Here is a 15106-nt window from a genome sequence, read left to right on the forward strand (position 1 = left end):
TGAATATTAAAGTATTTAAATGATAATCCAGATTAGTTATGGTGTGGACTATTGTGCTTTCAATGAAGAATTCAAACTGTGACAAAGAAAACCCTTTTTCTATTTTTTCTTTTTTTTTTTTTTTCTCTCTCTCTTAAATCAGTAGTAAAATTCTCAATATCAAAATAGTAATAAGAAAAATTTCATCATTATCAATATTAAAAAGCATGCCAAAATTTAGTGACGCAGGATAAAACTGAATAAAAGTACCTTTGTCAGGTAAACAGAAGACATTTGCTACCTGCTTTATCATCAATTGGTTCATTAAATTGGAAATTCTGGCAGTATTTCTGGCATGCTAATAGTTACGACATTTCCATATGAACAACTAAAATGCTGGAATTAAACTGAAAAGTCAGTTTTATTTCATTTTGGGGGGGAAAAGTGAAGGCTTCTTCATGAATCTGTTCATTTTTTTCTATTTAATCACAAACTAGCACAGATAAACTTTCCCATTATGATCAATGCTAGTTGCTATTTTTATCGTTCTTCAAAAATGAAGCAGAAAAAACAACCACAAAAAGCATTTTTGTTCCTCTTGTGTGTCATGTTTAAAATTAATTCATTAGCAGCTGTCAGCCCTCAAGAAATAGTGTCAACACTGATGCAGACAGCATCTATAAGTTTCATCTTACCTTCATTTTTCTCTTGTCCCCAGAAGGTATAAATCCATTAAAAATATAAATAAAGAATAATAATAATAATAAAAAAAAAAGCTCCACAGTAATGACTGCTTTTGTATTTTGTTTAAGTGCATTTAGAAAGTAGCTGTTCAGGCATGAAAATTGGCTCCAAATGTCAATGACACCTGTTTTACTGTATAAAAAAGAACAACAAGAGAAAGAGTTACAAGTCTGAACTTTACTGTAGGTCTCTATGCTACTGTTCCCATGAAATATTACTTCCCAACAGTAATGTTGATCAGATTTATTACATCTGCAATAAAAAGTGCATTCCTCTGTTATACAATGAAAAATGCTCTTTCTCTAAATTTTTTGTTTCTGTATAAAATGAGGCTAAGATGATATTTTACAAGAGATGGTTGTTTATGCAAGATGGTTGAAATGAAGAAACTGTTGCTATGGCTATAGATTATTTTCTACTGCAATTTTCAGTCATTAGCATACGCATGTGATAAAAATTGAAAGACCAGTACTACAGTCCAGCACATAGCCCTGGATTTACCTAGCAAGTTAGCTATTAGAGATGAATAGCGGTTTAAACTTGACCATGGTCTATGGATCATCAGGCCTAGTTTCTGCAGTGAATGGAGACAACTGCATGTTTTTAGAATATAGTTCCCTATTGTCAGCAGCCTGCATAAGGAGTGGCATTTAAGAGCTACTAGACAGGCAGTAGCATACAGACAGTAACATAGTAGACAGGCAACAGCATAATAGATTCCTTCTTCTTATGGAAAACACTAGCCTTACAGCAAATATCTAAGCATATATAGATAAGTAACTTAGAGGAGGATCTTACAGTTACATTTTTTTAATTTTACTTGAGTAAAAATTCTATTCAACTGAAGTTTTGACTCTGAAACATCTTGATAATTTTAGAAGTTAGGATCGAATAATTACTTGCTACCTTATACTACTTCAATTGATTTTAAAATAATATTTAACTCCAGCAGTTTGAGGCAAAAATTTCCCATTTACTCAGAGCTATTCCTAGTGTTCTTACAGCAATTTACATGATTAAATTACTACTTAAACATAATAGACAGAATAGTTTCCATTATAATGAAGAATTTCATACACTGCTTATGTAAGAATGCAGCATTTAATAGCTGATTCCATCCTTGTAGACAAAACTGAGGGCTATAAATTTAGGTATTCTGCATTCGTTATGTATTTTAGTAGAAAAGTTAGGGTTTGTTGTTACATATGCTTATTGATTAGAATCATAGAATCATTTAGGTTGGAAAAAGACTTAAAGATCATCAAGTCCAACCACCAACCTTACTAACCTACCCTAGTCACATCACTAAACCATGTCCCTTAGTGCCACGTCCACATCTGTTTCACCTCCACAGATAGACTCCACCAAGTCCCTTGACAGTTCATTCCAATGCTTGTCCACCCTCTACATGAAGAAATTCTTCCTAGTATCCAATATAAACCTCCCCTATCACAACTTGAGACTGTTTCCTCATCCTATTACTTGTGACCTGAGAAAACAGACCAACACCCTTCTTGCTAAAATCTGCTTTCAGATAGTTGTAGACAGTGATGAGATCTCCCCTCAGCCTCCTCTTCTCCAGACTAAACAATCCCAACTCCCTCAATTGCTCCTCATAAGTCTTGTTCTCTAGTCCTTTCACCAGCTTTGCTGCTCTTCTCTGTATATGCTTGAGCAACTAAATACCCATCTTGCAGTGAGAGGTACAAAAGTGAACACAGTATTTCAGGTGTCGTTGGATTTTATATTATATTTGTGTCACACATATATGAATAGCAATCTTTTTAAACACTTTTTCACAAAATGAGCTGGTCACCTCATTTGATTTTTTTTTATTTTTTATTTTTTTGCCCAGATGGGACTTGGTTTTCCCTCTGCTAATTTTGCTGGCACCAAAAGCAGAGAATAGGAATGAGTCCTTCTCTTCTCTGCCAATGGTAGACATGAGATGTCTCGAATGTCTACCATTCAAGAGAAAGCTGAATACCTGAGTTCATGTGTTGAAGGATCAGAGCTTTTCAAACAAATGCTATTCTTTGTTCTTATTCACAGAAATTAGATAAAATTTTAGTTAAGTAAGGCATTTAAAATATTTTCTTGAAAATAAATTGATAAATGAGGCTAGCTGAAAAATAAGGGGAATATTAGCAAATGATTCATTGAAATATTTTATGGATTGTTGAAGTAGTTTGCTCATAAAGCATCTTATGCTTATAAAAATGTTATAAAAGTTTGTTTTAAAATATATTTTTACTTTCATTTTTTCAAAATATTTCAAAAACCTTTTTTTTCATAAATACTAATTTAATGATTTATTTTTAGGCACAGTGAACAAGGTACAACTGCATGTTTCAGTACCATGCTTCCCACTAAAAACAGTAATCTTGTTATGCTATTGCTATTACTCTAACATTGCTATTACTCTAACAATATAGCTTTATTAGAAGTTAAGATTAAGTTGTTTTACAATGCTACCGTTCTTTACTTTTAAAACCAAATAATTATGGTTATGATTTTGTTTCCATTGAAAGCATTTGTAGAACTTTAATAATTCAAAGGATTTGAAGATTTCTACTCATTGCACTAGTACAATATATATTTTCTTTGTTTTCAGTGTTTGAAACTGAACACAATATTAGCAAAATAAAAAAAAATGATCTGCAATAATCTTTCAAGCTCTATGACAATGAAGATCACTGAAGAAAGGAATGTGTTTTTTGCACCAGCTTTATTTTATGCAAGATAAAATTTGCTGTTTATACATGTCTATTCTGACGTTTGAGGAAAAGCATTCATCAAATAATCTAACTGACCTTAGTACATTCTTATCATCACTTGGACTGTCGTGGAGAAACATATAAATCAGTTTGAATAAGCACAAAGGAATGAGGCATCCTATATCCAGACCCATATTCTTCAAGAAAGAAAAGGAATCCTTTTTTCAAGTGCATATTTTCAAGTGGATATGGAAACTGTCCATTCCATTTTGCAGGACAAAACTGTATGCTCAGTGTATAAAAAAAAAAAAAAAAAAAAAAAAAAAAGGAGAAGAAAGATTAAATAAATCTCCTTTCCAGATAGAAGTGTAAAACTTGCTCACAAAATAGCACATTTCCAATGATCATGCCAAAGCCTCCCTGTTCTTCTTATTCTCACCCGATTTTTTGTGCATTTTTATGTCTGTCTTTGAAGTAGCATTTTTAAGGGTGGAGTCCAAAATAAGTTAAAGTTCTTCCCATTTGAAAGATTTCTGCCTTTTGTATCACCTTCCCCAAGAAAATATCTTGATATAATGGGCTTTCTTTCAGCATCATTAGCTCTTAACAGGTGGCCAGCATTTGCCACGTTTTTAAAACATAACCCCTTTACAGAGGTTGAGGATCACAAGAAAAGTGCTACAGAAGGCTACATTTAAAATGATGCTTATAAGTGAAACGTTACTCTAGGGAACATTTAAGGAAAGCCAACAATTCTGAGCAGCGGTCATTAAGATGCTGCTCTGGAAATTGAACATAAAATGCACAATTGCAGAACTGAACACACACACAAAAATCTACCTTAAAAAAGCAAACCAGTCACGGAGTTTTAGTAAAGTGCCATGATTTTGCCTCTGTACTGCAACATTTGAAGTTTTAATTGTATTATTTATTTATTTTTTCTCATTATCTTGCTGCACTTTAGTTATGGAGGTTTTGGAAATGAATTTTATTGTGCGAGGTAGGAATTTCCTTCTCTTATCTAGAAAGGATGATACATGTAAAAGTGAGCTATTTATTGAGTGTACATCATTTTATTGTCACTTTTAATGCTATCTGTTTTCAAATTATATGTACTTACTACTCACATGCTAATATTAGCATCAGTGCCTACGCCCTATCTAGCAATTATTATTGGATGACATAATGGCTTCTATTTAAATTGACATCTCAATTACTTGACATATGTATTACATCTCTATTACACTGCGATCCAAATGGTACACTGTAAAGCATGCTGCTGATGTGAGTAGAGAAGCTGCCTGCTCATTTGGTTATGACTGATGGCTGTACACTATTGAAGAACAACACGGTAATTGTTTCACAGACTTGCTTGATGACATATACAGAAATCTTAGCAAATTTCATTAAACTCAAGCAAGTTATGTGTGTCTCTAAGGAGAAGTGAGGGGAAAAATTAATTCCAACCCTCTTCCCCCAAGGACAGTGTAAAGAAAATTCTTTTAGCAACATACACAATTTCAAGACTTTTCCAGCTATTGTATGCAATCAGATGGCATGCTTATCAAACAGCACCTTTTATTGCAATTTACAGGGAAAATCTGGATATGACAATGAAGGTAATGTTTATCATATACAAGATAAAGTATAATATTATTTTATGATTGAGCTTGCCTTCCCAGTCGATCTGAACAAGCTGGTTTCTGCAATAAAATGTGTTTCACTGAGTGAGTACACCTTAAAATGGGTGTTTCGGAGACTTCCTGTGACACAGTGTGCTGGCATTATGGCATCAGGAATTGTGGGAGGGAATGCCTTTGAACTTCCTTCTCTCCTGTTTGACCTGAACACCTGCATCCTGGATGGTATCTCTCCAAGTTCGTCATGAGAGTTCAATAGGAAATGGCAATCATAACAGATCCACTGAAGTCCTGCACACCACACGGAAATAAGGGCAGGCCTCACATGAGCAATAGCTCTTTATGCTGTGGTCTTCAAAAAAGAAAATTGCCGTAATGTGAGTAAAATTAGCATAACTTTAACAAAAAGCAGTCTACCATCTCTGATAGCTGGGTGGTTTTTGTTGTTGTTTGTTTTTGTTTGTTTTGTTTTGTTTTTAATGGTAGCATTTGGCTTTAAGAATAAAACTATGTGTAAATACATATTTTATTTTATATTTTATATAAAACTATATACTGTTTTAATTAAGGCATATAATATAACTTTAAAAATATGTGAAGCCCCTTTTGCTTCACATGGGACATTAACTGCTGAATAATTTACCATTTCATAGATCTGATTCTAGTTTCTTGCATTTCAGAATTGGGAAACTGCACATAAGATTTCTAAGATTGATAAAAGAAAATTGCAGAGGTAGTTAAACTATCCCATTGAACCAGGAAGTGCGCATGGAAAGGTCAAGGAGAAAATACAGGACAGATGGATAACAGTACTGACTTTCGCCCAAGGGGGCAAATATAAATTTGGATGCATGTGCTGAGTGAACTGTAGAGACAGAACATTTATCTGCCCTGGCAGTCTGAAATTTGTTAGTAATGTAACCACATGTCTAGTCAGGGAAAATTCAGGGTGAATAGCATGGTAAATGACACCTGCCAAGATCTTCAGTCATTCTCTGGAGGTTCAAAGTTCCACCACAATTGTCTCTAACTGTATTTGCTTTTGGGGACTGAGTTTTACTGGTTATGAATAGCCCTTATGTGTTGTAACTGCCTAAAGCTTTTTGAAGACTGTAGGATACTTTTTGATTTGTGAGACAATATTTCACTGTTCAAATATTATAAAATGATTTTTAAAACAAGTATATATTCAGGTTGTTATCTAAGAAAGGGAGTTACAAAAAGCATTTTTCATGATAAGTGAAGCAAAAACTATGTGATGTCCCTAACATTCCTAAGGATAATTAACTCACACAATGTAACAAAATTTTAACATTATCAGGACAAATATTGGGAAAACATGACAATAAAAACAATGTCCTTTTGAAATTGTTATTTAAACTCTCTAAAAGGTATGTGTACATTGTTTAGATAAAATAAAATATTAAAGAACAGTTACATTTCATTTATTCTGCCTATAATCTGAAGTTATATATGGTGTTTAGAGGTAGAAATGCCTGAAGCTCCTCAGGTATACACTCTCCTTTAATTTAATCTTTGGTCTAGCTCACTAAGAAAAGTCTTTGCAGACCTTTCTTTGCTAATTATAATCTTTCAGAAGCATTACCATATGTCCAGGGCAGTCCAGGCAAAGAAAAATACAACAGTGAATGTAAAGGTACAGTTAGATGATATGGTTGAATTAATCCTTTGTCTTCTTGCTGCCAAACAGGCAAGATTCTTCTTTTCCTATCTTCCTCATGCTTACAAAACTAAACTATTTATATTTTATATTCTTGAAAATTTGTTGGTACTGCACAGACAAAATTGAAATTTGCTTTAGAAATGTATGGTTTAGTCTTATGGTTGTTCCCTGAATTTAATGGATTTATGATATAATGATGCAAATTCATTTTTTCAAAGATCCATCAAAATGGTTACATAGATTAAGTCTCATGCACATGAGATAGATGTCATAAAGATATCATAAAAGGGCTGTTCATAACCTGAAGTGATTCCCTGAACACTGGTAACCCTTAATGAGAAAGGAGTAATGCTGAATTTAGAAGTTTGCACTGAAAAGGTAGTCTAAAGTAAGCTGAGTAAAGTAAACACTTAACATATGCTGCTAAGTAGTGACTCTTCTCATTCCTGATCAGGACACTGTGTATGTATAAGAAATAGTTAGAAACACAGAATCATAGAATATCCTGTGTTGGAAGGGACCCATAAGGATCATCAAGTCCAACTCCTTGCACCACACAGGTCTACCCAAATGTTCAGACCATGTGACTAAGTGCACAGTACAATCGTCTCTTAAATTCAGAAAGGCTTGATGCAGTGACTGCACTGGGGAACCTGTTCCAGTGTGCGACAACCCTCTCAGTGAAGAACCTCTTCCTGATGTCTAGCCTAAACTTCTCCTCCCTCAGTTTAACCCTATTCGTGCGGGTTCTATCACTAGTGACTAAAGAAAATAGACCAGCGCCTTCCCTTCCACATCCCCTCATGAGGAAGTTGTAGACTGTGATGAGGTCTCCCCTCTTTTCCAGGCTGAACAGGCCAAGTGGCCTCAGCCGCTCCTCATAAGTCTTCCCCTTTAGGCCCTTCACCATCTTTGTAGCCCTTAGTAGATGTAGTTGTTCTGTCTTTTGATGTTCTACATCATTCATCTAGTCATAGCATTGTGATACCTGGCACTGCAAAGTCAGCTTCTCTTTGACTTTACTAGCTTGAGTGCAGGTACTTTCACCACAACAGCAGAGATTGTGCTGACCTAGAGTAACACCTCCCTTGATATTTAAACCTCTTGGGGTAGCAACAATCCAGAAGAGATGGCCCTGGTTGACAGGAAGGGTACTGTACTCTCCTGGATGCTCTGCAGGGTCTTTATGGATCTCTCATGGGTTGCCTCAGACATCACCAAAAAGACTAGGATCCTATACTGACTTAGACAATGTTCCCTAATTGACTCCCAGATGTGATAAGCACTTAGGAATTTAGATCAAGAAAGACAACTATCTCAGAGGTCTAAGCAGAATAGGAGGACTTTTCCCAAATTGTTTCCCCAAATACAGCTTTCCTGACTACTTTGCCAAGAATGTCTCCCTGTGAAAGTATTTGAATTCAATTTGTCAGATGTTTTGTTTTCTTCATTATTTATTTTATTTTATTTTATTTTATTTTATTTTATTTTATTTTATTTTATTTTATTTTATTTTATTTTATTTTATTTTATTTTATTTTATTTTATTTAATTTTTTATTTACTGCTCTGTTGAAAGCATTTAGGTTGAGAACTATTTTAGGAAAAAAAAAAAAAAGTTCAGTTATTGAGAAAGAAATAACCTAAGTCTCTGTTTCTGCTTCTCTTTACACAGAGTTTAAATTTAGCTTCCTTCAGGTATCTGCTGGCATTCCAACTGCCAGGTACTGAGACACCCAACTGAGATGAAAAAAGTGTTTCCTAATATTTTTTTCAGACAATTTATGGATTTACTTTGGACTTGTTAAACACTGTAGCTTAAAAAATAGTGATAGAATTAGTAGATATTAAAGATTTTAAGACGCTATTTATATGTTCAAAGTAGATTAAGACAAATAGTTCACATAACAAACACACTGAAATGCAATAATTTTTTAATCACACTCCAAAGCACACACAAAAATCCTGATCAAAAGTAAGGGACAAACTTAAACAGAGAAGTTAACTGCATAATTAACTAAGGAACTGTATATGGATATAAAAACACCCTGTGGTACGTCAGAATTGCTCATCAACTTATTTACTAACAGAGAATTTGCAGCCACAAAATTAATCAAGTTGATAAGTACTTGTAGAAAGGAAAGCCTTGGATGTTACATGTGAACCTTCTTAAAACTCTTTCCTATTTACATCTTTCCATTCTACTATTGAGAAAATGAAAACCCTGTTACTCTTAACCTATCTGTGATGAACTAAACGAGCAGTCAAACCTATGTGTTTCTGGAGTTTTACCTGAAATATTTAAATAAGTAAAAAATCTTTTTCTATGACCTCCCAATCCCTATGATGCTTTGGGAACGAGCAAATGCCTAGGTCAAAGCATTTATCTTTGTTCTTAATTCCATGGTTATGCTACACATTTGCTTACCACAAATGATACTGTTATCTAACTGTTAATAAAAGTTTTGTGACTACCTTGCAGGTATTACATTTTTGTCTGTTACTTCCAGCAGATTTTGCTTTCCATAAACCTCTCAGAAATGCCTGATTTTACAAAATCTGTACAAAATCTACCAAAAAAAATGAAAAAATAAATGTTTCTCTACTTTCCTGAGATATTATGCATATATCAACATATTTAATTCAGAATATGTAATTTTCAAGTTTGAATAAATGAAATAACCAGAATTTGTAAATATTCTCTGTAGAACACATTTGCTAATAAATTCAAGTTTAAATAGTGCGCTGTCCCAGCACACTATCACTGCAGTACAATAATTAAGATAGCAATGGAACAATGAAAATACAGGATTATCATCATAACACAGAAGGTGAAGTGAAAGGATATTCACAAAGAGCAGAAAGCTAATAGGGGTTGTATTGAAATTGCAGAGAATAAATAGAGAGTATTCTATTCTCAGTAGAGAATAAATACCAAAGGAATTTTCAATGTAATTTACATCTAATTACAGCAGCAGAGGTCATATTGCCATTTGAAAACCTGTACCAAACTGGCAAGATAAAAGGTAGCATATATTCACAAGAAGTAAATACTTAAAAGAAGTAAAATGCTTTTTAATAAGTAAAAGTTTTCTAGGAGTGCAATTTATGTCTTCTATTTTAAAACTTCCAGCAAGGCAGGTGTTTCCTGAAAGAACACAAAAACTAGAGGCACTAGAAGTAGAATGTAATGTGTTCAAAGTTAAATTGTTTGTAAACAAACAGAAATTATTGCTTTTGTGGTCTTTTTTTGACATTTTACAGCTGTACATGGACTTCCAAGTGTCACTTGTACTTAAATTTTTTTAGCTTTTTTTTTTTTTCTTTTCATAAGAACATGCAAGAAAAAAACAATAAAACATCTGGAATCAATAAAGACATATCTTGAACTAAAAAAAAATCTTTTTTTTTTTATTTTCTGTTATCAACAGTTAATGTATTGTTAAGCAATAAAATTACTACTTGGTTTAACCACTTTTTATTATTATAGAAAATTCTATCCAATGTGAACAATACACTTCTGCATTTTATATCTTAAAATAATTAAATATAAATAAATACATATTTAAAATAATCATTAAAAAAAAAAAAAAAAAGTTTTTGCCTTGGTACATTATATTGTAATGCAGAAGAACCACAGTGTAAACTAGGCTTGAAGACAACTCTGGAAGTCATCAAGATCAAATCCCAACTAAACAGAGCTCACATCTCAGTAAGATCAGGTGACTTTTACCCTCATCCAGCTGAGTTTCTGAATTTCTCTAAAGACAGCGATGCCGCAGCTTCTATATCTAACTGGATTTTTGGTGTTGGATGAACTCAGCAAACAGATCCCTCCCATTAGCTTGTTCTTTCCTGGGCTGAATAAATGCAGATCCCTCACCATCTCCTACACTGTGTTGCAGACCTCTAAGCAGTCTCCGTCTAGTGGCTATCCAATGATTCTACTGGGAAAGAAAACATTTACTGCACCAGCATTCAAGGCCTTCTCACAGTCCAGTAAACGGCAGCACACAGTGTTCAGGGACACACACATGATACACAGCTCTTCTATCATAGTCCCATCAGCATGGTTGCTAGGAGTACTGGAAGATGGCATCACTACATATACAATTTAATCTTTATGTATTTTAAAATATATGCATGCACATATATTTGTATATTCCAGTATTTACACTTCTCAATGTAAATGTAATAAAGTGGTGTTTTATTTTCATCCTAAATTGCACAAGTAGGCTTTCCACAGAAACATACTGGAATAATATAGTGGTTTATAACAGTTCAGGAAAAGTTACCCTTCTTCTAATAAAGCTTTGTATGTGTTCTGGTGATGCTCCTGAGCTTGAATTCTACTCCAATGTCAAAACATGGCTGTGCTTCTGTATGACAGCTTTTTTCTCTTCATTAAAACAATAAGCCTTTTTAAAGCCATCTGTCCACCTGTCTTCACTGTTAGCAAAACTCAGCTTGGTGTCCTTGTCATCTATAGGTATACTATAACTCATTGACAGCTATAAAGTTGTAGTTATTTTTGACACATAACTAACAATAACTATGGGTATATTACTTGTTCCAAGACAGCAACATGACTTTAACTGAATCAAGACAAACCTTTTTTGACCACTCATTTTAAGTCAAATAAAATTCACACGCTTCTTTGATTGTCTTGAGATGCATGCTTTAGAAAATAAAATTGCAAATAATAGTGTAGTCACTTTATTGTTGTTAATCTTCAACCACTGTCCTTCTCAAATAAGGAATTCAGTTTAAAATGTAAACTGTATCATATCTATAGATCATCAAGGTCAGGACCTCCTGATGCAGTTTAACAACTACAAGTCTATGGAGCCCGATGACATGCATCCCAGGTCCTCAGGGAATTGGCTGACGTAGTTGCCAAGACACTCTCCACCATATTTGAAAAATCATGGCAGTCAGGTGAAGTCCCCATTGACTGGGAAAAGAGAAACATCACTCCCATTTTTAAAAAGGGCAAAAAGGAAGACCCACAGGGAACCACAGACTGGTGAGCCTCACCTCTGTGCCTGTCAAGATCAAGGAACGTATCCTCCTGGAGGCAATGTTAAGACACATGCAGGACAAGGAGGTGATCCAGGACAGCCGGCATGGCTTCACCAAGGGCACATTGTGCTTGACTGATCTGGTGGTCTTCTGTGATGGAATGACTTCATCAGTCGATAAGGGAAGACTGACCGATGTCATCTACTTGGACTTACGTAAGGCTTTTGACACAGTCCCACATGACATTTTAATCTCTAAATTGGAAAGATATGAATTTGAAGGGTGCACCATCTGGTGGATAACAAATTGGCTTGATGGCCACACCCACAGTGTAGTGATCAATGGTTCTATGTCCAGGTGTAGTCCAGTGATGAGTGGTGTCCCTCAGAGGTCTGTCTTGGGACTGGTGCTTTTCAGTATCTTCATCAATGACATAGATGATGGGATTAAGTGCACCCTCATCAAGCTTGCAGATGACACCAAGCTGAGTGGTACAGTTGATACCAAAGAAGGAAGAGATGCCATTCAAAAGGACCTGGACAGGCTGGAGAAGTGGGCCCAAGTGAACCAAATGATGTTCAACAAGTCTAAGTGCAAGTTGATGCACCTGGTTCAGGGCAATCTCAGACAAGAGTAAATACTGGGAGAAATCATTGAGAGGAGCCCTGTGTAGAAGGACTTTGGGGTTTTGGTGGAAAAAAGGCTCAACATGAACCAGCCATGCGCACTTGCAGCCCAGAAGGCCAACTACATCCTGGGCTGCATCTAAAGAGGTGTGAACAGCAGGTCAAGGGAGGTCATTGTCCCCCTCTACTCTGTCCTCATGAGGACCCCCACCTGGAGTACTGCATCTGGGTCTGGGGTCCTGAGCACAAGAAAGATCTGGACCTATTACAGCAAGTGCAGAGGAGGGCTACAAAGATGATCATAGGAGAGTTGGAGCACCTTTCCTAGGAAGAGAGGCTGACAGAACTGGATATGTTCAGCCTGGAGAAAAAAAGGTTCTGGGGAGACCTCATTGCAGCCTTTCAGTACTTAAAGGGATCTTACAAAAAGAGTGGTAGATAATGATAGGACAAGGGGGAATGGTCTTAAACTAAAAGAGGTTAGATTTGGTTTAGAGGTTAGAAGGAAATTCTTCACAGTAAGGGTAGAGAGGCACTGGAACCCATTCCCCAGGAAAGCCCCATCCCTGGAGGTGCTCAAGGCCAGGCTGGTTGGGGATTTGAGCAACATGATCTAGTGGGTGGCAGGAGGGTTGGAGTTAGATGATCTTTAAGGTCCCTTCCAACCCAAGCTATTCTGTGATTCTATATTTACAAGAAGTTTACTTTGGAAAACTTTGTGAGGTCATGACAAGGAATTCATGGTACAAATTTGTGGTTATTCAGTTAAAGGAATCCCCTTAAAAATATTCCTGAATTAAAACATGTATTTTTATTTTTATTTTTTAATTTTAATGACTTCTTTGAGGATTTCAGATCTAAGTGTCCTTAAATATATAGGGAATTACGTAAATACAATTATATTGTATTCCCTGTTAAATAAGGGAATTGCTCCAAGATATTGAAACCAATTACCATCCTCTAAAAGCTTTGTACTTTCATTTATATTCAGTCCATTACAGTTAAATATACCCCTTTTTATCTGTTTCATGAGCAATGAAACATTGCTCAAGGATTGCATCTGTCCAAAGAAAATGAATTAGCTACTATCCCCAATGTCAAGAGAGGACCAGAAGACCTACTGACCAGCAGAGCTAGTGAGCATCAGGAAAGAGGTGTATAGTAAAATAATTCTCTAAGACTGATGTTAACATGTTGTTGTTAGACAAAGTCCAAAATTGTTTAGTCAGTCAAAACAATCATTTATATTTTCAATGGAAAACACAAATACAGATGTTTTCTTTAGATTTATAAAAGCAGACAAGCAATTCATCAATATTACCTCAGAGTATCTGTAAGAATCCAAAAGAAACATCAGTCACGGAAGAGTGTCCTTGGGAAAAAACAAACCAAACACAAACACTCCTAATACTATTATGGGGATTTTCTGAATCATAAATTCTGCAGAATATCTACATATCTTTCATATCTACAGCATGAATGTGGTTTTGAATCTCCAAAGGCACAGTCAAATTATTTGCATAATTATTGTAAGCATATTTGACAGACAATAGTATTCTTTAATGTACAAATCTGTGTTCTCCACTCTTTTCAGTATAAGCAACCTAGCTGCAGCATATTGGGCATTGGCAAACCTGTACATGCCGAAAGAGCAAGATGTAAGAAAAAGATTCTATGTTGCACAGATAACAGAATAGTTTTACTATTTCACTTAAGGCTTAAAAAAGGAAACCTCCTATGATACATATCTAAATACTTTTAAGCATCTAACTTTAATTACTCTGAACTCTAATTGAGTATGATAACTGATAGATGTGAACATCAAAGTAGGTAAGCCAGGACTTTATTTAAATTTAAAGAGCTTGTGTTTTAAATAAATAAGTAGCAAAAAGAATACAAGAGAAACAGAGATGAAAAGAGGTGACCAAACATGACACACTATAATTAATAGCAAAAACTAGAAGAAAAAAGTAGAGAAAACAACCATATTATAACCATATTGGTTTTAACACTTCACCCTTGATGATCATTGCTTCTCATTAAATATTCACTGTTTTTCCATAAATATTCATTGTAATATATTTCATCAGTAGCTATTTTACCATTTTAAATGTAAAAGGCTAAAGTGTTTTCTTGAGTTTCTTACTTCTTGAACAAATTTGTTTCACATGCACACACAATTCATGAAATATTCATACTGTATTTGCTACATCCATGAGAAGAACGGAGTCCTGCCATATGTTTAAAATACATTATATTACAAAAGGTCATGAAAAGTTGTCAGTTTTGTAATACTGTCACTTTTTTAAACGTGTGCAGTACATTTCACTAGACATATAACATATGTGGTGTACAGAAAACTTACATTGTTTCCTCATGGGTATCTCTGCACTCAACAATCTTCAAAAAGATGACTCAAATGACTTAAATGTAATAGATTAGGATCATTTTACAGACTGGCTGGTAGCATTAGGAACTGGAGCAGACACAAATGGACTGCTCCATAAAGTGGCTGAAATTACAGCTGCTATAACTTATAATGGGACCCCAGGAATCTCAGTGAACCATTTCTCCTGTGAAGCCCAAACAATACAAGTCATTTCACATCAAATCTTTTTAGACAAGGACAAGGAGAAATGAGATAACTATTAACATGGTATAGAAGCTCAATCCACTATATTTAAAGAAAGTGCCA

The sequence above is a fragment of the Aythya marila genome (assembly GCF_965140915.1).
Source record: "Aythya marila genome assembly, chromosome: 1".
Lineage (NCBI taxonomy): Eukaryota > Metazoa > Chordata > Aves > Anseriformes > Anatidae > Aythya > Aythya marila.